Raw genomic sequence first — 24,540 nt, forward strand, 5'->3', positions numbered from 1 at the left:
AAATTTTTAGAGTATTTTTACGTAATTTTTGGAGGTCGTTTAGTATGTTTACAAAAACAAAGAAGTTTTGACAAAAAACCGTTGAAGGTGAGACTCGAACCCATGACCTCGGGTCGGACCCGACCTAACTAGACGCGGCCAACTAACTGAGCTACGCTCGTTTTGTTAACCAGATATGTAGAGATAGATACTTATTGTAAAATACGGCAACAAAATAATAATTAAAAAAATAGGGTTATTTGGCAAATAATCTTATTGGAAATTTTTAGAATTTTTAGAAATTTTTCTGGAATTAATCAGAGCTCGTACGACATATTTAATGGGGATGCATTACTGGGCTTAAGGAAAGCCTGTTTGGAATACTATTTATTAGGGAGTTGATTATTCCAATTAACCTAAGGTTTATATTAGCTACCCTAAGTTTATTACCGTGCCCTAAGTTCACCCTCGCCTTCTCCGCCGACCTCTTCTTTCCCCGATCTCGCCGAAGCTCCTCCTCTCTTTCCCTCTTGCGATTTTTCCCTCGGTAGATCACCGACCACCGCTCCTCTCTCGATCTCGTTCGCCACCACCGTGCCCTAGCCGCCCCTCGCGGTCGCTGCCCTCGCGCGACCGTCAAGCGTGTCGTCGCCGCGACCTCGCAACCTCCCGAGCCGCACGCCGCCGACGATCTCTCCCTTGTAGGTATGGATTAGTGTTTATTTTGGTAAGCTAGCATAAGGGTTCGGGTGTTGCTGGAGGAGTCTTGATCTGTTGAGCTTTTGATTTTTTCCGTGATGTTGATGTTTCGAGTTTTAAGGGCGTCACTTGTTTGTTTAAATTCTTGACTGAGATGTGTATTGAGTTGTTATGAAGATCTAGATTCGGTTTGGGTTTTTCCGTGATATTCTCGATTCGATTGAGGTTCGTGTGCTGGAAAATGGTTATGGAATGAAGCTTTGTCGAATTGTTGATGTTGTGAGGTTTCTTGCAGAACACTTGGTTGCTCGAATGCCTGGCTGAGAAATTAATTGAAGGAATGATTTGTGTTTTGGGTTTTCTGTCAAGTTTCGGATTTGGACTAGTTCTGTGATTGACTTAGAGGTCGATTTGTTCTCCTTCATGGGTTCTGTTTGGTATTAGTTTGAGTGTTTCTGATCTATTATGGGAAATTGGATTATGTGTGGAAGTAAGTTCGGTGAAGTAATGGGATTTAATCTTTTTGTGTCCCCTATCTTGGCATAGCTTTGAAACTGCTGCAGGATAGAGGAGTTGGATATTGTTGAAATGCCAGGTTTAGTTAATCACCTATTGGTTAATGCAAATGTTCTATTTAGTGTTTTGGAAAGTTGATCTAAATTGTTTTCAGTGTTTTGTGTGGTAGATCTAAATTACCTTTCTCATAAGTTCATAGCTCGGTATTCATTTATGGTATGGCGTGGTATGGAATGAATAGGAGGTGTTTTACCATGTGGCAAATAGGAAGTTTTTCTTTAATTATTAGTTAGATAAGCATGACAAGCATCCCTTTTCCTAATTAGTTGGGATGTAGGTTAGCTAGTTGTGACATATGAAATTAGCTAAATTGTACATCACGTGATTTGCAGGACGTTGATTGAAGACGGTTGACACGATCTGCATATAAAGGCGGGTACTTTTTACTTTGATTCTCTAGTTCTTCGAACTTAGTGCATGAGCTATTTTGGATAAGAATTGCTTTACCTTGACTCCACTCATAATTTTTCCTATGCTTGATACTTCCACTCAAAACCTTTGAGTTACTCGTTTTTATATCCATCTGATCTGATGTCATTCAGTCTCTTGATACTAGATACCATGTTTGTATGCTTTGTTATTTATTTATATATTATGTTGAGCATGCTATAAATACATTTTTATATATATATATGATGATTGCTAGGTTGATCATGGCCGCATCCTCGACCACTCGAGAGAGTGGTAGCTGGAGTTGATGCTTGTCTGTCGTGCCACACTCGGCCATTCGTGTGAGTGGTAGGCAGCGGGGACCCCATCGCAGATGTAGCTAGTTAGCTACTGCAATCGTCCTCGGCCCTCGTGTGAGTGGTAGTGGAGTGGTGTCTGATGCCTCTCGACCATCTGAGGTCGTAGTGCGGAGGTGGGCGACCATCCGTCATCGTTGTTATTATATTTACTTGGGCTGCTGTTGTTTATATATGTTGTTATTGCTTACTTTTACACTGTTATTGCTTGTATATACCTTGCTTGTTGTCTGTAGTTATGAGTAATCTTGTAGTGATTAGTACGATTCGGTCTTCTTATCCTAGCCTAGGATATGGTTTGGTACGAGTGCTTATTTGGTCCTCTTGTAGTATCTGCTATTTCTGTATGACTGTATACTCTTGGCTCACTTTACAGGTATATGTTATGTTCATTACTATCTCTTTCCTTACATGAGTTCAATACTCACCACCATGAAATGGTTTTCTTCGCAGTAATGTGAGTAGATAGTCGTGGATGCTTGGAGAGTCTGCCAATCCCACGACACACTCGAGGATAGTTTCTTTTTGGTTTTGGTTGCTTACGCTATTTATGTTTTGGTTTTGTAACTTGGTATTGTATGCTGATATGGATTTTGGAGTCCCGTCGGTGGTTGCAGTAATTTAGTTAGTGACTTTGTCGGTCATACATTTGTTTTCTTTTTGTGATTTCCATTGCGTTTACATCCATAGTGTAGGCTGAGTATTTATCGTTCTGTCTTCCGCTGTGTGTGTTTATTTTGTTCCAGCCGTTTAGGCTGATGTTATAGATATTGGTTATGTGTTATTTCATTTTGTCCAGGTAGGCTGAGTATATTAAACTGCGTGTTACGTTGTTTATATTTTTCCAGCCGAGTGTGGCTGATGTATATTTTATTTGTAGTAATGTTTCATATTGTCCGTCGTATAGGGGAGGTGCTGCCGAAATTTCTTCGGACAGGGACTCCTCTGGGGCGTGACAATTTAGTGGTATCAGAGCCCAGGTTTTCCGATGCCTATTTTTGGTGTTTTGGGATTTACGATGTCGTTTTTCGTATTGTGGATTTTCGGGTTAATCTGATACCAATTTAGTGGTATCAGAGCGGGTTTATGATGTCTGTTGTTTTTCGTGTTTTGTATTTTCGAGTTAATCTGATACCAATTTAGTGGTATCAGAGCCGGTTTCGTGATCTGGATTTTCGATGTTGGGTTGTGTGTTTTTGGAATTTCGATCTTGTTCGTTCTATGATTTTCGGGTTTACGATTGTTTTGTTTTTCCTTTGTAAGTTGATCCCACGATGGGACTCTCGAGTTGTGGGACCAGGCAGCGGCAAATATCTCCGAGCTATAGGATGTAAGTGATCTATTGCTAAAACATTTTCCTTACATACTTATTATTAACAGGAATGGCACGGAAAGGGTCGACTGCTATGAATCACCGTGGACAAGGTCGACCACGAAAACAACCCACGGTATCGATGGGTCCCGAACCTGCTGGCCAAGAGACGGAGGTTACAGGAAACCCGAATGAGGTTGATTCAGGTAGCAGTGATCGGAATCCTCCCACCTCTACTAGGGAGCATGAGTTACGGACGTCGGGAGCACCACCTTCTATACCTGCTCCAGACACTACTGGTTGGGTGATGGATAGAGCCCGAATACCCTTGTTGGCGAAGTCTGTGAAGGATCGAACTACGCTGTTCCATGGGGGTGCTGACCCTTGGGCGGCTCGTAGTTGGTTGAAGAACTTGGAGGGTACATTTTGGTACATGAAGTGTACAGATGAAGAGAAGGTGGAGTTGGCTGCATATCATCTTCGGGATCAAGCCGTCACTTGGTGGGACATGCAGAAGTCGATCTTTGGGGAACAACGTATCACGTGGCAGATGTACCGGGAGGCATTTGAGAGACAGTATTTTCCGGTTACATTTTGTCTAGCCCGTCGTCAGGAGTTTCTGAACCTCAAGCAAGGTGACCGTTCTGTGATGGAGTATAATGCAGAATTCAGTAGACTGGCCGAGTTTCGTCCTCATCTGGTGGCTCAGGATTATGATCGGATGCATCAGTTTACTCAAGGACTTGCGGCATACATACGACTCAAGATGTCCGGATTTCCCGGTAATTCTTATCGAGAGGTTTTAGATCGGGCGTTATTCATTGAGATGACTCAGCAACAGGTGAATCTGGAAAAAGGTAATAATAAACAAGTGACGCAGAAGAAGGAGAAAAGAGGATAGAGCTCACAGGTTACTTCAGGAGGGTCCTCTCCACCTCGGAAGACAAGGCGAACCTCGGATGGGGGTTCTCGTTCCTCTCAGCAGGCCGGAAGAACAACTCGGAGGATCACGTGTTTTCGGTGTGGCTCCAAATCATACAGGAATGATTGCCGTTGGATCACGCTATATGCTTATTGTAAGCTTCTGGGCACGAGTCGGGTGCCCTCAAGGCTCGATTAGGGCACTAAAGATACCACTCGGAGGCGATCCACCCGACCACGGCAGTGAAAGGACCTCAAGGACTCGAGCGCTCATATCGGCATGATGCGGGACCCGGGAAAAGTATACCATATCGAGTTAGGAGTATCGGTGATGCAACGACCACGCGACTCGGCATGGCGTCCCTTATCAGGCGTATCCGATCACAAAGAAGACCACTTCCAAGGCACCTAAACATAAACTAAATCTATGCATCCCAAGACTACGATGACATCCTCTTTCACGTCGCTACTTTAAGGATGCCACCATCGAGTGAGGTGGGACGAGGTTATCGGGAGGAGGCACAGTGAGTGAGGGATTGGACTTCCGAGGTATTAGCCACTTTAAACATTTTGTGTAGATCTATTGATAGATACTGGTAGTTCTCATTCGTTCATCTCTCGGGTATCTTTGGATAAGATTAGGGGTCCCCTACACGCTAGACACAGGAGTTAACAGTATCTGTACCATCTAAAAGGGTACTTATTAGTAGTCAAGAGGTCAAAGAATGTTCTTTGGACTTAGTTGGTCAGACACTGGTGATGGATCTATAGGTGTGGGAAAAGGTGGGGTTTGACCTCATACTAAGCTTAGAGTGGATGACTATAAAACATGTCATTTGTGGTTTAACGTGGTTAGGTAGTAAATTTGGGGACCAAAGTTTTATTAGTGGGGGAGAATGTAAAATACGGCAACAAAATAATAATTAAAAAATAGGGTTATTTGGCAAATAATCTTATTGGAAATTTTTGGAATTTTTAGAAATTTTTCTGGAATTAATCAGAGCTCGTACGACATATTTAATGGGGATGCATTACTGGGCTTAAGGAAAGCCTGTTTGGAATACTATTTATTAGGGAGTTGATTATTCCAATTAACCTAAGGTTTATATTAGCTACCCTAAGTTTATTACCGTGCCCTAAGTTCACCCTCGCCTTCTCCGCCGACCTCTTCTTTCCCCGATCTCGCCGAAGCTCCTCCTCTCTTTCCCTCTTGCGATTTTTCCCTCGGTAGATCACCGACCACCGCTCCTCTCTCGATCTCGTTCGCCACCACCGTGCCCTAGCCGCCCCTCGCGGTCGCTGCCCTCGCGCGACCGTCAAGCGTGTCGTCGCCGCGACCTCGAAACCTCCCGAGCCGCACGCCGCCGACGATCTCTCCCTTGTAGGTATGGATTAGTGTTTATTTTGGTAAGCTAGCATAAGGGTTCGGGTGTTGCTGGAGGAGTCTTGATCTGTTGAGCTTTTGATTTTTTCCGTGATGTTGATGTTTCGAGTTTTAAGGGCGTCACTTGTTTGTTTAAATTCTTGACTGAGATGTGTATTGAGTTGTTATGAAGATCTAGATTCGGTTTGGGTTTTTCCGTGATATTCTCGATTCGATTGAGGTTCGTGTGCTGGAAAATGGTTATGGAATGAAGCTTTGTCGAATTGTTGATGCTGTGAGGTTTCTTGCAGAACACTTGGTTGCTCGAATGCCTGGCTGAGAAATTAATTGAAGGAATGATTTGTGTTTTGGGTTTTCTGTCAAGTTTCGGATTTGGACTAGTTCTGTGATTGACTTAGAGGTCGATTTGTTCTCCCTCATGGGTTCTGTTTGGTATTAGTTTGAGTGTTTCTGATCTATTATGGGAAATTGGATTATGTGTGGAAGTAAGTTCGGTGAAGTAATGGGATTTAATCTTTTTGTGTCCCCTATCTTGGCATAGCTTTGAAACTGCTGCAGGATAGAGGAGTTGGATATTGTTGAAATGCCAGGTTTAGTTAATCACCTATTGGTTAATGTAAATGTTCTATTTAGTGTTTTGGAAAGTTGATCTAAATTGTTTTCAGTGTTTTGTGTGGTAGATCTAAATTACCTTTCTCATAAGTTCATAGCTCGGTATTCATTTATGGTATGGCGTGGTATGGAATGAATAGGAGGTGTTTTACCATGTGGCAAATAGGAAGTTTTTCTTTAATTATTAGTTAGATAAGCATGACAAGCATCCCTTTTCCTAATTAGTTGGGATGTAGGTTAGCTAGTTGTGACATATGAAATTAGCTAAATTGTACATCACGTGATTTGCAGGACGTTGATTGAAGACGGTTGACACGATCTGCATATAAAGGCGGGTACTTTTTACTTTGATTCTCTAGTTCTTCGAACTTAGTGCATGAGCTATTTTGGATAAGAATTGCTTTACCTTGACTCCACTCATAATTTTTCCAATGCTTGATACTTCCACTCAAAACCTTTGAGTTACTCATTTTTATATCCATACAGTCTCTTGATGTTGTCCATGATCAGTAGCAGATACTAGATACCATGTTTGTATGCTTTGACTGTTATTTATTTATATATTATGTTGAGCATGCTGGCTTCATGTAGCATATCTGTTTCCGCTTATATATATATATGATGACTGTTGCACTGCTCGCATCATGTCATTGCATGCATGCCGCATCCTCGGCCACTCGAGAGAGTGGTAGCTGGAGTTGATGCCGCTTGTGCGTTCGTGTGGTGGTGGGAGTACGAGCAGCAGGGACCCCATCGCAGATGTAGCTAGTTAGCTACTATGCAACTGTCCCCTCGGCCACTCGTGTGAGTGGTAGCTGGAGTGGTGTACAGTCTGTCACTGACCCGGCCTCTCGACCATACAGGGGTCATGGTGCAGAGAGGTGGGCGGGAGTGACCATCCGTGCATACGTTGTTATTATATTTACTTGGGCTGCTGTTGTTTATATATGCTGTTATTGCTTACTTACTGCTGTCGTTTACATACGCTGTTATTGCTTGTATATACCTTGCTTGTTGTCTCTGTAGTTATGAGTAGTACTGTAGCAGATTAGTACCAGTTCGGTCTTACTATCCCTAGCCTAGGATATGGTTTCAGGTATGAGTGCTTATTTTGGTCCTCTTGTAGTATCTGCTATTTCTGTATGAGACTGTATACTCTTGGCTCACTTTCTAGGTATATGTTATGTTCATGCACTATCTCTTTCCTTACCCGCTGAGTTCCAATACTCACCACCCCGCAAAATGGTTTTCTTTCGCCAGGTAGGAGAGTCCCAGCTGCCAGTCCCACGACACACTCGAGGATAGTTTCTTTTTTTCTGGTTTTGGTTGCTTACGCTATTTATGTTTTGGTTTTGTAACTTGGTATTGTATGCTTCGATATGGATTTTGGAGTCCCGTCGGGTGGTTGCAGGTAATTTAGTTAGTGACTTTGTCGGTCATACATTTGTTTTCTTTTTGTGATTTCCGCTGCGTTTACATCCAGCCGTGTAGGCTGAGTATTTATCGTTCTGTCTTCCGCTATGTGTGTTTCTATTTTGTTCCAGCCGTTTAGGCTGATGTTATAGATGGTGGTTATGTGTTATTTCATTTTGTCCAGCCGGGTAGGCTGAGTATATTAAACTGCGTGTTCTGTTGTTTATATTTTTTCCAGCCGAGTGTGGCTGATGTATATTTTATTTGTAGTAATGTTTCATATTGTCCGTCGTATAGGGGAGGTGCTGCCGAAATTTCTTCGGACAGGGACTCCTCTGGGGCGTGACAATTTAGTGGTATCAGAGCCCAGGTTTTCCGATGCCTATTTTTGGTGTTTTGGGATTTACGATGTCGTTTTTCGTATTGTGGATTTTCGGGTTAATCTGATACCAATTTAGTGGTATCAGAGCGGGTTTATGATGTCTGTTGTTTTTCGTGTTTTGTATTTTCGAGTTAATCTGATACCAATTTAGTGGTATCAGAGCCGGTTTCGTGATCTGGATTTTCGATGTTGGGTTGTGTGTTTTTGGAATTTCGATCTTGTTCGTTCTATGATTTTCGGTTTTACGATTGTTTTGTTTTTCCTTTGTAAGTTGATCCTACGATGGGACTCTCGAGTTGTGGGACCAGGCAGCGGCAGATATCTCCGAGCTATAGGATGTAAGTGATCTATTGCTAAAACATTTTCCTTACATACTTATTATTAACAGGAATGGCACGGAAAGGGTCGACTGCTATGAATCACCGTGGACAAGGTCGACCACGAAAACAACCCACGGTATCGATGGGTCCCAAACCTGCTGGCCAAGAGACGGAGGTTACAGGAAACCCGAATGAGGTTGATTCAGGTAGCAGTGATCGGAATCCTCCCACCTCTACTAGGGAGCATGAGTTACGGACGCCGGGAGCACCACCTTCTATACCTGCTCCAGACACTACTGGTTGGGTGATGGATAGAGCCCGAATACCCTTGTTGGCGAAGTCTGTGAAGGATCGAACTACGCTGTTCCATGGGGGTGCTGACCCTTGGGCGGCTCGTAGTTGGTTGAAGAACTTGGAGGGTACATTTTGGTACATGAAGTGTACAGATGAAGAGAAGGTGGAGTTGGCTGCATATCATCTTCGGGATCAAGCCGTCACTTGGTGGGACATGCAGAAGTCGATCTTTGGGGAACAACGTATCACGTGGCAGATGTACCGGGAGGCATTTGAGAGACAGTATTTTCCGGTTACATTTTGTCTAGCCCGTCGTCAGGAGTTTCTGAACCTCAAGCAAGGTGACCGTTCTGTGATGGAGTATAATGCAGAATTCAGTAGACTGGCTGAGTTCTGTCCTCATCTGGTGGCTCAGGATTATGATCGGATGCATCAGTTTACTCAAGGACTTGCGGCATACATACGACTCAAGATGTCCGGATTTCCCGGTAATTCTTATCGAGAGGTTTTAGATCGGGCGTTATTCATTGAGATGACTCAGCAACAGGTGAATCTGGAAAAAGGTAATAATAAACAAGTGACGCAGAAGAAGGAGAAAAGAGGATAGAGCTCACAGGTTACTTCAGGAGGGTCCTCTCCACCTCAGAAGACAAGGCGAACCTCGGATGGGGGTTCTCGTTCCTCTCAACGAGACCGGAAGAACAACTTCGGAGGGATCACGTGTTTTCAGTGTGGCTCCAAAAGTCATACCAGGAATAATTGCCCGTTGGATCATGCTATATGCTTCTATTGTAAGCTTCCAGGGCACGAGAGTCGGAATTGCCCTCTGAAGGCTCAATTAGAGACGAAAAGGACTCAGAACGCTTCATATCAGCCGCAACTGCCGGGACCCCAGGGAAAAGTATACCATATCCAGAGTCAGGAGTATCCAGTGATGCCAACGACCACGCAGTACTCAACCGCGGCGTCCCCTTATTAGACGTATCCGATACAGCAAGACCCTGCACTTCCATCTCAGCCTTATTCGGCATTCCAGCCACAGACTCAGCCTCAGTACCTGCAGCAGCAGCAGGGTGACGCTCCTCCGATTCCACGTCAGCCTACTTTAAGGATGCCACCATCGAGTGCAGAGGTGGGACGAGGTTATGCCGTCACACGGGAGGAGGCACAGCGGGCTGAGGGATTGGACTTCCGAGGTATTAGCCACTTTAAACATTTTGTGTAGATCTATTGATAGATACTGGTAGTTCTCATTCGTTCATCTCTCGGGTATCTTTGGATAAGATTAGGGGTCCCCTACACGCTAGACACAGGAGTTAACAGTATCTGTACCATCTAAAAGGGTACTTATTAGTAGTCAAGAGGTCAAAGAATGTTCTTTGGACTTAGTTGGTCAGACACTGGTGATGGATCTATAGGTGTGGGAGGTGGGCGGTGCAGAGAGGTGGGCGGGAGTGACCATCCGTGCATACGCTGTTATTATATTTGCTTGGGCTGCTGTTGTTTATATATGCTGTTATTGCTTACTTACTGCTGTCGTTTACATACGCTGTTATTGCTTGTATATACCTTGCTTGTTGTCTCTGTAGTTATGAGTAGTACTGTAGCAGATTAGTACCAGTTCTGTCTTACTATCCCTAGCCTAGGATATGGTTTCGGGTATGAGTGCTTATTTTGGTCCTCTTGTAGTATCTGCTATTTCTGTATGAGACTGTATACTCTTGGCTCACTTTCTAGGTATATGTTATGTTCATGCACTATCTCTTTCCTTACCCGCTGAGTTCCAATACTCACCACCCCGCAAAATGGTTTTCTTTCGCCAGGTAACAGGTAGATGAGTCATGGATGCTTGGAGAGTCCCAGCTGCCAGTCCCACGACACACTCGAGGATAGTTTCTTTTTTTCTGGTTTTGGTTGCTTACGCTATTTATGTTTTGGTTTTGTAACTTGGTATTGTATGCTTCGATATGGATTTTGGAGTCCCGTCGGGTGGTTGCAAGTAATTTAGTTAGTGACTTTGTCGGTCATACATTTGTTTTCTTTTTGTGATTTCCGCTGCGTTTACATCCAGCCGTGTAGGCTGAGTATTTATCGTTCTGTCTTCCGCTGTGTGTGTTTCTATTTTGTTCCAGCCGTTTAGGCTGATGTTATAGATGGTGGTTATGTGTTATTTCATTTTGTCCAGCCGGGTAGGCTGAGTATATTAAACTGCGTGTTCTGTTGTTTATATTTTTTCCAGCCGAGTGTGGCTGATGTATATTTTATATGTAGTAATGTTTCATATTGTCCGCCGTATAGGGGAGGTGCTGCCGAAATTTCTTCGGACAGGGACTCCTCTGGGGCGTGATACTTATAGTGTAGTTATAATGGGAATCGGTTTTTTTTAAAAGGATCAAAAATTTTCCCCGAAACCCTAACTCCTTCTCTTCTCTCTTCATGCCGCGTGATTCATCTCTGCTCGGGCAAAACGAAGCCGTATTAGGGATTTGTCTCCGGCGCCAGCGAAAGGCCCTTTCCGGCTGGTCTTCACTGTGTGTGATCACCTCGACGAGGGGAGCTCGGAAACGTGAAGAAGAGTCGAGATTTCAAGCTTCTCCCGAAGCCCTAGTTGCCTCCTTCGGTTGTAAGTCCAAGAATCGTCTGTAAGTACTACTCACCTGCGGTAGGAGTTGTTTTCGGTTTTGTTTCTCCTTGTTTTTGAATCTGCCGTGAGTTGCTTGTTTTGGTTTTGTTCCTTGTTTTCTGGAGATTGTTGAAAACCCTAGAGTGGTTCCGAGATTTGGTTGCTCCTCTTTGTTTGTGAGCATGATGCTTAGATTGGGCGGCGTTGGTTTGATGTAGCTGCCGTGTACCTCAAATGGGCAGCAAGTTCAACTTGAAATTTTGCAAAAATAGGGATACGAACAGCTTCATTTGGAGCTTAGAACTGCCCCATGCCTTTTGCATTTCTGCGGGCATGAACCAAGCCATCTGGAGCTTACGGATTGGGTCTGTTTTTGGTAATTGCAGTAGATAGTTAGAAGGGAGCAATACATTTAGCACTGTTGTTTGTTGTTCATTAAGTGCAGAATTCTTTAAGCATGACATATGTTTGATTTTAATAGGAATCTATTCCTTCTGGTAATTGCTTCAAGTATTGCTTCTGGTATGCATGACTTTAAGTCCATCATATTCCTAAACATGATTCATCTTATTGCTTCTGGTATGCATCAAGGCAAGATCAAATTAGTTTTCTTTTTGCTCTATTTTGTAGCATGATTAGTAAGGTTAGATTAGCTTTCTTTTGCTTTTATCACAACATGTTTAGGAAATCTAAATAAGCTATCTTTTTCCCTATTTTATAGCATGTTTAGAAAGTCCAAGTTAGCTATCTTTTGCCCTATTTTACAGCATGTTTAGAAAGTCCAAGTTAGCTATCTTTTGCCCTATTTTACAGCATGTTTAGAAAGTCCAAGTTAGCTATCTCTTGCCCTATTTTACAGCATGTTTAGAAAGTCCAAGTTAGCTATCTTTTGCTCTATTTTACAGCATGTTCAGAAAGTCCAAGTTAGCTTTCTTTTGCTCTATTTTACAGCATGTTTAGAAAGTCCAAATTAGCTCTCTTTTGCTCTATTTTATAGCATGATTAGCAAGTTTGAATTAGCTTTCTTTTGCTCTATTTTATAGCATGATTAGTAAGTTCAGATTTGCTTTCCTTGCTTTATTTTATATCATGCTTAGAGAGTTCAGGTTTGCTTTCCTTTGTGTTATTTTTATATAGCATGCTTGGTTAGTTGAAATGCTATACTTGTTAGATATATCTATAGGATTCTAATAGGCTCCAATAAAGGATTATAAGAAGCATGAGTAAAGAAAAAGACTAAAGTCTAGTTAAAAAGAGATAACAAGTAAACTAAAGTAAGAGGCTAGTACTTCCGAGGTTGTCGTTAAACAAATCCAGGTGATCGGTGGTTCTGGTAAGACCAAGGTCTTTACCTCATAGGACTAGAGGCTCGCTACCTCGGTCACTATTAGAGAGCGCGCAAAGATGGTACTAAGCCTGGGCCCAAAGAAGAAAAGAAAAGAAGAACAAGAAGAAGAAAGTGAAAGAGAAATTAAAAGATTAATTTCTAGTATAAGAAAAGTAAGAAGAACAAGAATAAGAAAGTGAAAGAGAAATTAAAAGATTAATTTCTAGTATAAGGATACAAGAAAATGAAACAAGTTTATGCTTAGAATCAATAAAAGTTTAGTTCTTTAATTCAAAGTCTACAGTAGTAGTTTCATTACTTTCCTGTCAGTTAGTGAGCATGTTTAGTATTCAGTTTTATTTCTGTATACCATGAGTACATGCAGCTTTGCTTTAGCATTTCAGTTTCAGTATTATTGTATTACTTTTATGCACTTCGAGTTTTTGTGAGATAGATTAGTACTTACTAAGCGCTTTTGCTTATAGTTTTTTTTTTCTTTCCTCCTACTGTAGATAAAGGAAAAGCTAAGATATGAGAGGGAGGCGACAGGATGGTGGTGGTGATGAAGGTGTGTGATGTCTGGACTGTGGAGAGATCCAGAATTAGCTGACAAAACTGTTAAGACTTTCTGTTTAATTCTTTTAGATTTCCTTAAGTGTTATTTTGAGTTGAGACTGTATTTAAGTTTATTCCGTACTTGTAAGTAGTTCACTTGTATTATTGGTGGAGTGATGTAGTTGGTTGCTTTGCTAGAGTAGTTTCTCTCTTTTACTGTTGATTTATTATACTGCGTGGTTGATTGATATGTGTTCCAGCCGCTTATGGCTGAGTATATATTGCATGTATTGTTGAATATGGTCACCGGTACAGGGGAGACTCTGCCGAAATTTTTCGGTAGGGTTTCCATATGATTTTTAATCATACCGGTTAAGTAGAGTTAGTAGTTAAGTAACTGTCATCCTTAGAGAGTAGTAGTAGTAAGAAGGGTGGTCGTTACATAAGAAGGAGCCCAAAAATGTAATTTGGGATTGGTGCGGTAGTTCAATAATAATTCTTTAGTGAAATGAATTATTATTGATAAAATTAAGTTGTGTGTTCGGGGCGAACACGGGATGCTTAATTTCATCGGGAGACCAAAACCAATTCCTCCTCTCGGTCCCTATCGTAGCCTCTTAATTATAGAGTACTATACCCACCTTCTTACCCATCCTATAGGGGTCGGCCAAGCTAGCTTGGAGACCAAGCTAGGGTCGGCCATGGCTTGGTTCATGGGTGAATTCATGTGGTCGGCTCTAGCTTGAACTCAAGCTTAGGTGGCCGGCCCTATTAAAATAAAAAGGAATTTTAATTTTAAAAATTTTTCTTATGTGGATAACATGATTTAAAAGAGAGTTTAAAAATTTAAATCTTTCCTTTTATAAGATTCTACAAAAGATTAAGAGAAGAGCTAAATCTCTTTCCTTATTTGTAGATTAAAAGGTTGATTTTAATTTTGGTAAAAACTTTCCTTTTAATCATGTTCATGATTTAAAAGGAAGTTTAAAAATTAAAAATTCTCTTTTATTAGTTTCTACAAAAGATTAAAAAAAGATTTAATATCTTTCCTTATTTGTAGATTGAAAGGAGATTTTAATTTTTAGAGATAACTTTCCTTTTTGGAAATTATCCACATGTTTAAAAGAAAGATTTTAATTTATAAAACTTTCTTTTTATTAACCAATCATGAAGGGATAAAAATTATTGGAGAAATGTTTATAAATTTCCGGAAACAAATTAGGAAGTTTTAATTCTTGTTTTAATTAAAACTTTCCTTGATTTGGGGATTGTAGGTGGCCGGCCATTGATATTAAGAAAAGAAAATTATTTTTAATTAAATAATTTTTTCTTTTTCATGGCAAAGGAATTAAGAAAGTTTTTATTAAAATTTCCTTATTTGTCATGACCAAGGATTATAAAAGAGGGGGTAGAGGTGCCTTTATAAAAAAACGACTCTATTCTTTTTCTTCCTCTCTTTTCTTCCTAGGTGTGGCCGGCCCCTAGAGTTTCTCCTTCCCCTTCTCTCTTCTTCTTCTTGTGTCCGAGACTTCATCACCTCTTGGAGATATAGAAGTGGCCGGATCTAGGTTGGAGAAAAGGAGAGAAAGGAGGCTTGTTTCTTGCATCCCTTGGAGCTTGGTTGATGGAAAAAGTTCTTCATCCTTTGGAAGTTTTTGCTTGGCCGAAACTTGAAGGAAGGAAGAAGAAGGTGTCTTGGTGGTTCTCATCTTGGAAGATCATTGCCCACACAATGTCCGAGGTTAGAAGAGGAATACGGTAGAAGATCAAGAGGTCATTGAAAGTTCACAAAGAAAGGTATAACTAGTAATTATTTTCCGCATCATACTAGTTTTATTTCTTTGTAAAAATACCAAATACAAGAGGCATGTGATTCTAGATTTCGAATTAGTTTTCGATGTTGTGTTCTTTTGTTTTCTTTTCAAACTTGTGCTTCGATTATTCTTTTTGGTTAACCTAGAGTCATTTAAGGAAATTAAATATTAACTTTCCTTAAAAGGCTTTGTCTAGGTGGTGGTGGTTGCTCCCAAATCCAAGAAGGTCATGTGCCTCGCCATGCAGTCCTGGAAGCCAAATTTGGAAATTAATATTTAATTAACTTTGTGACCTAGGTGATTTGGATTGAACGTGTTAAGTTTCGCAGGAGATCCAAATCTAAACCTAAAAGAATATATAAGTTAAACTTGGGATCAAATGTGTTAAGTTCCGCAGGTGATCCAAATTTAATTTAAAAGAACACATGGCAGCTAGGAAAAGGTTCAGACCTTTGTATAAATTTTTGTACAGTGGAACCGATAGGTTTTCCGAGTAGCAACCAACACATGGCCCAAAAATCCAATTTGATTGGACAAAGTGTGTTGTAATTCATAATATGGCCTGCGTGCCATTTTTGTGTGTTGTGCGTGTTGTATTTGTTATATGCGACCTGCGCGTCGTACCTCTCTTTTTATATTCCTATTGTAAAATAGTTTTAGACTCGAATGTAACTCGAGTTTTATATTTGTAATATACAAAAAATGGAGCGGTGGAAGGTCCACTCGAGAAAGAACGATGAGGAGGGTGCGAGCAACACATAGCGGTCAAAGGGAGGAGCTTGAAGAAGCTGTTGACCCTAGGTTGATCGTCCGATCTTCTCATTGGCTTGAGAAGATTATAGTAGGGCCATGACCTAATCTAAATTTAATTATTCATTGCTTGTGTGTATGTGATGCATGCTAGTGTAGGATAATTAGTGTCTTGATGCGTATATGATACACATTAACGATTAGATTAGATCTTAATCAAAACAACTCGAAATGCCTACCAAGTTCTGATACCCATCACTACCTCGATCATTTGTTGCTGTTGAATCTGCCAAAGCAGAGCAACGCATATTATCTTAGTAGGTGCGGAGGGACAATCTTGGTCCCGCATATCAAAGCTTGGGTGAGTATAAACTTAATTAGATTGAGTATAACTAGTTAACTCAATTGGATTAGGTATAACTATAGGCATTTTTCAATGGTTGGAAGATAGGACAAAATCACATTTATATTAAATTTTAGGCGATTTAGCCAAAGCTAACTCAAGTTTTAATATAAGTGAGGATCTTAATCTATAAACAAGAGTTGCATAGAGATGTAATTGGTAATTAGTTATCTACCGATCATACTAAGTCTTGGGTGATTTAGCCAAAGCTAACTCAAGACGTAGTATGATGTGGATCTTATCCCACAAGAATTATAGCTAGTTGGAAGAATCTAGTAAGTGTGTTTTGACTACATCCATGAATTGATTCTACAAAAGGTTCTATAATTCAGTGGGAGCATCATTTAGTTAAAGGCCTAATTAAATGCTAATTAGAATATGATATTTATTTTTTGCATTATTTCTGTTGTAGATTGTCATGTCGACAAACATGAACACCTTCTCCCTGCGTTCTGTCCTTGACAAGGATAAGCTCAATGGAGCTAATTTCCTAAACTGGTACAAGAATCTGAGAATTGTTCTCACTCAAGAGAGAAAACTGTACATCCTGGAGCAGCCCATTCCGGACGCACCTCCTGCCACTGTCATGTGAGCTAACCGAGATGCTTACAAGAAGCATCAAGATGACGCATTAGATGTGTCATGTCTCATGCTCGCAACTATGAACTCTGAGCTTCAGAAGCAACATGAGTTGATGTCAGCTTATGATATGGTTGAACATCTTCGTCAACTATATCAAGGACAAGAAAGGCACGAGAGATTCGAGATCTCCAAGGCACTGTTTCAGTGCAAGATGCAAGATGGGACTCCCGTAGGACCATATGTGCTCAAGATGATTGGGTACATAGAGAACCTACAGAGGTTGGGATTCCCACTTGGCCAAGAGCTAGCCACAGACTTGATCTTGCAATCCTTGCCAGAGAGCTACAGTCAATTTGTCATGAATTACAATATGAACGAAATTGACAAGCCACTGCCCGAGCTGCTAAGCATGTTGAGAACTGCTGAGCTAAACCTTAAGAAGGTAAAACCCAACTCCATTTTGATGGTGCAAAAGCATTAAGGCAAGGGCAAGCCTAAAGGTAAGGGAAAGTCCCAAGCCAAGGGCAAAGGAAAGGCACTGAAACCTAAAGGAGGGGTTGCCAAGGATGCTACTTGCTTCCACTGCGGTTAGACTGGGCACTAGAAGAGGAACTGTAAAGTATATCTGGAAGATCTTAAGAAGAAGAGAAGTGAGACTTCTACTTTAGGTATATATGTTATAGAAGTCAATCTATCTATTTCTGCATCCTGGGTATTGGATACCGAATGTGCTTCTCACATTTGTACTAATGTGCAAGCGCTGAGAAATAACAGGGCATTGACGAAGGGCGAGGTGGACCTACGAGTAGGCAATGGAGCACGGGTTGCTGCTGTTGCTGTAGGAACTTACTATCTATCTCTACCCTCTGGGCTTGTACTAGAATTAGAGGAATGTTGTTATGTGCCTGCTCTTACTAAGAACATTATTTCAGTTTCTTGTTTAGACAAGAAAGGTTTTTCGTTTATAATAAAGAACAAATGTTGTTCCATCTATTTAAACGATATGTTCTATTGTACTGCACCTCTGATGAACAAACTCTATATTCTATACTTAGAGAACCTCATCTATAATATAAGTACCAAAAGGTTCAAGTCAAATGAAATGAACCAAACCTATCTCTGGCATTGTCGTTTAGGTCATATAAATGACAAACGTTTATCCCAGCTCTATAAAGATGGTTTGCTGAACTCATTTGATTTTGAATCATATGAGACATGCGAGTCATGCCTACTGGGCAAGATGACCAAGACTCCCTTTAGTGGACACAGCGAAAGAGCGACTAACTTATTAGGACTTATACATAGTGATGTATATGGCTCTTTCAATGTCGTTGCCAGAGGTGGTTATAGGTACTTCATTACATTTACTGATGACTTCAGTAGATATGGTTATGTGTATTTGATGATACATAAGTCTGAATCCTTTGAAAAGTTCAAAGCATTCAAGAATGAAGTACAAAATCAGCTTGGCAAAAGTATTAAGATACTTCGATCAGATCAAGGTGGTGAATACCTTAGCGATGAGTTTCGTGACTATCTAGCTAAGTGTGGGATTCTATCCCAACTCACTCCTCCTGGAACACCACAGTGGAATGGTGTATCTGAAAGGAGAAATCATACCCTATTAGATATGGTGCAATCTATGATGAGTCACACAGATCTTCCTATATCTCTTTGGGGCTATGCTCTAGACACAGCAGCCTTCATACTTAACCGTGTTCCATCTAAGGCTATGATAAATACACCATATAGGATATGGACTGGGAGAGATGCCCAGGTGTCTTTTATGAGGATTTGGGGTTGTGAGGCTTACGTTCGACGTCAAGTCTCGGACAAACTGAGACCCAAATCCGATAAGTGCTATTTTATTAGATATCCCAAGGAAACGAAGGGATATTACTTCTACATTCCCAGTCAACACAAAGTAGTTGTGGCAAAGACTGGGGTATTTCTAGAAAGGGACTTTGTTTCTAGAAAAACTAGTAGGAGTACGTTCAATCTTGAAGAAGTTCAGGATATGGACCATAGCACTAAAGCCTTGATAGAAGTTGAACTAGAACCACAAAGTGTTGTGGATGATGAGATTGTTCCACAAGGAGTTGAGGAACAACAATCAGTTCAAGTAGACCTACCTCTTCGCAGGTCTGATAGGGTACATCGTCAGCCTGAGAGATACTCATTTCTCTTGTCTGACCATGATGACGTTATTCTTATTGAGAATGAGCCTACCTCCTATCAGGAAGCTGTGATGAGCCCAGATTCTGAGAAATGACTAGAGGTCATGAGATCCGAAATGGAATCCATGTACACCAACCAAGTATGGACTTTGGTTGATCCACCTGAAGGGGTCAAACCCATTGGGTGTAAGTGGGTCTTTAAAAGAAAGACTGACATGGATGGACTTATATATAAGGGGCGTCTGGTAGCTAAAGGTTTCAAGCAAATTCATGGTATTGACTATGATGAAACTTTTTCTCCAGTAGCGATGTTTAAGTCCATTCGGATCATGCTTGCTATTGCAGTATATCACGATTATGAGATCTGGTAGATGGATGTCAAAATCGCGTTTCTGAATGGAAACTTGCTCGAGGATGTGTACATGACACAACCTGAGGGTTTTGTAGATCCACAGCATATTGGCAGAGTATGCAAGCTGCATAAGTCTATTTATGGACTAAAGCAAGCTTCTCGGAGCTGGAATCTTCGATTCGATGATGCAATCAAACAGTTTGGTTTCATCAAGAATGAAGATGAACCCTGTGTCTACAAGAATATTGTAGGGAACACAGTTGTCTTCCTTGTGTTGTATGTGGATGACATACTACTCATTTGGAATGACATTCCTTTACTGCAGTCTGTAAAGACTTGGCTAGGGAATTGTTTCTCAATGAAGGACTTAGGTGAAGCAGCCCATATTCTAGGCATAAAGATCTATAGAGATAGATCTAAGAGATTTCTTGGCCTAAGTTAGAATACATATATTGACAAGGTATTACTACGGTTTGCCATGCAGAATTCCAAGAAAGGATTTCTGCCGATGTCACATGGTATGAGTCTTTCGAAGACTCAAAGTCCCTCTTCTAGAGAGGAGAGAGACCGCATGGATAAGATCCCTTATGCCTCAGCTATAGGATCTATCATGTACGTCATGCTATGTACTCGTCCTGATGTTTCGTATGCTTTGAGCATGACGAGCAGATACCAGTCAGATCTAGGTGAGCGTTACTGGATAGCGGTCAAGAATATTCTTAAGTACTTCAGAAGGACTAAAGAATATTTCTTAATATTTAGAGGCGATGGCGAGCTAGCTGTAAACGGTTACAGTGATGTCAGCTTCCAAACTGATCAGAATGATTATAGATCACAGTCTGGGTTCGTGTTTTGCTTGAATGGGGGTGTTGTGAGCTGGAAGAGTTTGAAGCAGGATACAGTTGCTGATTCTACAACAGATGCCGAGCATATTGCTGCATCAGAAGCAGCAAAGGAGGCAGTTTAGATCCGCAAGTTCATTACTGAGCTTGGGGTGGTTCCTAGCATAGCTGATCCTATAGAGCTCTATTGTGACAACAATGGAGCAATTACGCAGGCTAAGGAACCTCGCTCACACTAGCGGACTTAACACATACTACTGTGCTTCCATCTCATTCGAGAGATTATCGAAAAAGGAGATGTGAAGATTTGCAAAGTACCCACAGAGGCTAACATCGTTGATCCCTTGACCAAGGCTTTGGCACAGAGAAAGCATGATGGTCACACTAGGTCATTGGGCCTTAGAGCCTACACTGATTGGCACTAGTGCTAGTGGGAGATTGTTAGTTAGAGCCCTAGAGCCAATCATATGATGATTGTTGTATGGACTTGATGTATCATATTCCTATATGTTTATAAAAGTATTTCATTATGGTTATTATACTTACTTGTATTGGTGCCAAATAACTAAGTATAATATCGTCCTTGATTAGAAGGTTCTTATCTATATCAATCGATTGGTTGAATCGATAGTGAGATGATATAGAGAACACTACTCTTAATCATTCCTAGTCAAGTATTAACATTCAGGGACAATGTTAATCCGTTGAGACTAGCATGTAGGTCAACTCGATGACTTGATCTCACAAGTCATAGATATAGAGATATCAAGTTGACACATGGGTATGCATTGAAGAATATATACTGAATGACCCGCCATGAGAAAGTATCATGGATCATTATATGAGTGTCATATACTTTCTCATGTGACTATTAGTATGACTATTAGTTCTTGGACCTGAAGTCACCATAGTTCCCTACATAAGAAGTTGCATACTTTGGCTTCTTCAAACGTCATCCGTAAGTGGGTGGGCTATAAAGGCGATTACTGGGTATGTAACAAATTATGCGGAGGGATGTGAGTGATGTAGATGGGATCTATCCCTCCCATATGACGGGAGTGACATCATGATTCTTGATAGAGTGAGACCACTAAGTGCATGGTTGTAACGATCCAATTTTTCCCATTTCAAGTTCTAAAGGGCCATAAAAATATTTGGAAATGCCTTTAAAATATTCTAGAGATTTTTAGGAATTTTTAGAGTATTTTTACGTAATTTTTGGAGGTCGTTTAGTATTTTTACAAAACCAAAGAAGTTTAAGCAAAAAGTGTTGGAGAAGAGGTTTGAACCCGCGACCTCGGGTCGGACCAAACCAAGCCAAACCGGCTTGACCAGCTGGGATAAGAGATTTATGTTAATCTCAAAGAGAGTTAAATAAGGTTATAGTATAGTTGAGTTATATCCGATTACTTATAAAAGGAAATAAGTTTTGGGATTTTACAAAACCTAACTTCTTCTCTCTAAATTCTCCTCCGCCTTCTCTCGCGCGACAGCGGCGGCTCGGGCGAAAAACACATCGAGGCGACGGCGCTAGGGTTCCTCTTCAGCGCCGACGAAGGCTTCTTCCGGTCGGCCTTCACCCGTGCATGATCACCGCGACGAAGGGAACTTGGGAACACCAAGAAGCTGCCGAGATTGAAACTTCACCGAAACCCTAGACCTCCTCCTTTGGTTGTAAGTCCAAGAAGGCATGTAAGTACTACTCACCTGCGGTAGGAGTCGCTCCGAGCTTCGATTTTCTTCCTTGCTCCGAATTTAGGGTTTCCGTTTCCTTTTGTTGCGGATTTTGCTGTGCCGAGTGGATTTATAAGCTAGGGTTTTTCTTCCTTGCTTTGTTGAGATTCCTTGTTCCAAATTATGCCATGAGATTCCTTGTTTCCAAATTTCTGTTGTGAGTTCGGTAGGTTTGTGAAGGTTGCTGCCATAATCTGAATTTATCAGATTGGGTGTGGACAGGTTTCAGTTGGGAATTTCGTGTAGCACTTTGATTTAAATAGCTTGCGTAGCATGAAGTATGGTTATTCTTGCTATTAGGCAATATACATGAGATGGTATAGATTTCCTTTTTAGCATGTAGTGTCGGATTGTGCTGTTAAATTGGCACGAACAGCTCGGTTTTGAGTTGTTGTACAGTTAGTGATTTGGAAGTGCAGTTTCAAAATTCGGTTGTTTGGTTTTTAGATAGCTGTGAGTTATGCCTCCTCCATCATTTAGCCATGACCATTAGTGTTTAATGCTTGAAACATTGATGTTTTGTGCTTCTGTGCTTGCTGCCGTGGGCTTTGAAGGAAGGAGAAGAAGGGACAGGTTGTGGTCACTGGGATGGATAGTCATGGGTAGCATTTTTGGTCTCTTTTGCTTGTTACCAGGGTGCTGAATAGTGGCAGGAGTAGCCTATATAAGTAGAAGAAGTATTGCAGATTTGGTTTAACTTATGCGGTTTGCATTATCTCGGATTAATGGGGCTGGTAGTTAGTGTTCTTTTGCTCTATTATACAGCATGATTAGGATCACTAAAGGTAGCATCCTTTGTCTATTTTACAGCATGCTTAAGAAACCCTAAAGTAGTATTCTTTGTCTATGTTTTATAACATGATTAGAATCCCTAAAGTAGCATTTTTGCCCTAGATTTCAGATCAGCTTTAGACTCTTCTTCTTGCTGGGTTACTAAGTAGGAGTGGTATTCTTTTGATATGCAGCCCTAAACTTGTTTATTTCCAGCAACCGGGCATGAAAACTTCTTTTCACAGCAATAGAGTTTTATTCCAATGAGCAGATTGCTAATTTTTCTATTAGTAAAACTTGAGTAGTATTGTTTAGTTTTTCCCTTTGCTATTGAACATGCATGATCGGACTTCATGTACTATTTCTTTGCTATAGATTTAAGCATGAGCAGTAGTTGAATGTGTTTAACTTTCACAGCTTGATCTTCACAGTATGCTTAACTTGATTCCATTGCGTGCCTAGTAGTTAGATCTATTTTTACAGCATGTTTAGAAAGCCTAAAATCACCTTCCTTTGCTCTATTATATGGCATGATTAGTAAGTTCAAAGTCACTCTCCTTGATTTGGTTTTATAACATGCTAGAGGGTTCAAACTGATTTCCCTAGTGTATTTGTATATAGCATGCTTAGTTAATTGTAATCTTATACCTGTTAAATACATTTACAGGACTCTAATAAACTCTAATAAAAGAGTATGAGAAGTATGAGTCAAGAAAAAGACTAAAGTCTAGTTAAAAAGAGATAACAAGTAAGTAAAGCAAGAGGCTAGTACCCGACATCCAAGAGCTTGTCGTTAAACAAATCCAGGTGACCATTTCCGAGGTCTTGGCCCTGGTAGACCGAGGTCTGCTCTTTTAGGATTGGTGGCTCGCAACCCCAACCTATTAGGGAACGCGCATGAGTTGGTACTAGGCCTGGGCCCAAGAAAAGAAAACCTAAGAAAAGAAAAGTTAAGTAAGAAGGAAGAAAGAAAGAAGAAGAAAGTAAAAGATAGAAATTAAAAGATTAATTTCTAACACAAGGATACAAGAAATGAAATAAGTTCCAAGCTTAGAATAAATAAGAATGGTTAGTTTTCTTTGATTCTAAGTTTACATTGTTAGTTTCTTTTTATCCTGCTTGATACTGAGTATGATTTGTATTCTGTTCATTTTCTGCATACCATGAGCACATGCAGATAGCTTTATTATTTCATTTTCAGCACTTATGCATTTTGTTTATGCATTTCGAGTTTTGTGAGATAGATTAGTACTTACTAAGCGTTTTTGCTTATAAATCTTTTCTTTTTCCTCCTACTGCAGATAAAGGAAAAGCTAAGATATGAAGGGAGACTACAGGATGGTGGTGGTGATGAAGGTGTGTGATGTTTGGACTGTGGAGAGATCCAGGATTAGCTGACAAACCTGTTAAGACCTTCTATTTAATTCTTTTAGATTGCCTTAAGTGTTATTTTGAGTTGAGATTGTATTTAAGTTATTCCGCACTTGTATGTAGTTCACTTGTATTATTCGTGGAGTGATGTAGTTGGTTGCTTACTAGAGTAGTTTCTTTCTTTTACTGTTGATTTATTACTGTGTGGTTATGAATAAAATGTGTTCCAGCCGCCTGTGGCTGCGTATATATTGTTTGTATTATGGATTTGGTCACCGGTACAGGGGAGACTCTGCCGAAATTTTTCGGTAGGGTTTCCATGTGATTTTTAATCATACCGGTTAAGTAGAGTTAGTAGTTAAGTAACGGTCATCCTTAAAGAGTAGTAGTAGTAAGAAGGGTGGTTGTTACAATGGTCATGCCCAAGTGAGTCAATATGAGATATTGAGCTCATTTGATTAGAGTGAGTCTACTTAGAGTTCAAAATATAGATTGATTAGAGGATGACACGGTCTATGCCTCAATTGATCAATCTAGATGTCAAGGATAGAAGGACATTGTTATATATTGTGAGAGTCACAATTAGTAGTCACAAGGTGAT

The 24,540-nt window shown here is 40.6% G+C and overlaps 1 long non-coding RNA gene across 1 annotated transcript; it reads left to right on the forward strand.

The window, feature by feature from the left end:
- The first annotated feature begins 13,160 nt into the window (after nt 1-13,160).
- Nucleotides 13,161-24,126, forward strand: LOC121998412. Its single transcript, XR_006116489.1, has 2 exons — nt 13,161-13,205; nt 23,870-24,126. It is a non-coding gene; the product is annotated as an uncharacterized LOC121998412 (long non-coding RNA).
- Nucleotides 24,127-24,540: the final 414 nt, after the last annotated feature.

The sequence above is a fragment of the Zingiber officinale genome, chromosome 6A, assembly GCF_018446385.1.
Source record: "Zingiber officinale cultivar Zhangliang chromosome 6A, Zo_v1.1, whole genome shotgun sequence".
Taxonomy (NCBI): domain Eukaryota; kingdom Viridiplantae; phylum Streptophyta; class Magnoliopsida; order Zingiberales; family Zingiberaceae; genus Zingiber; species Zingiber officinale.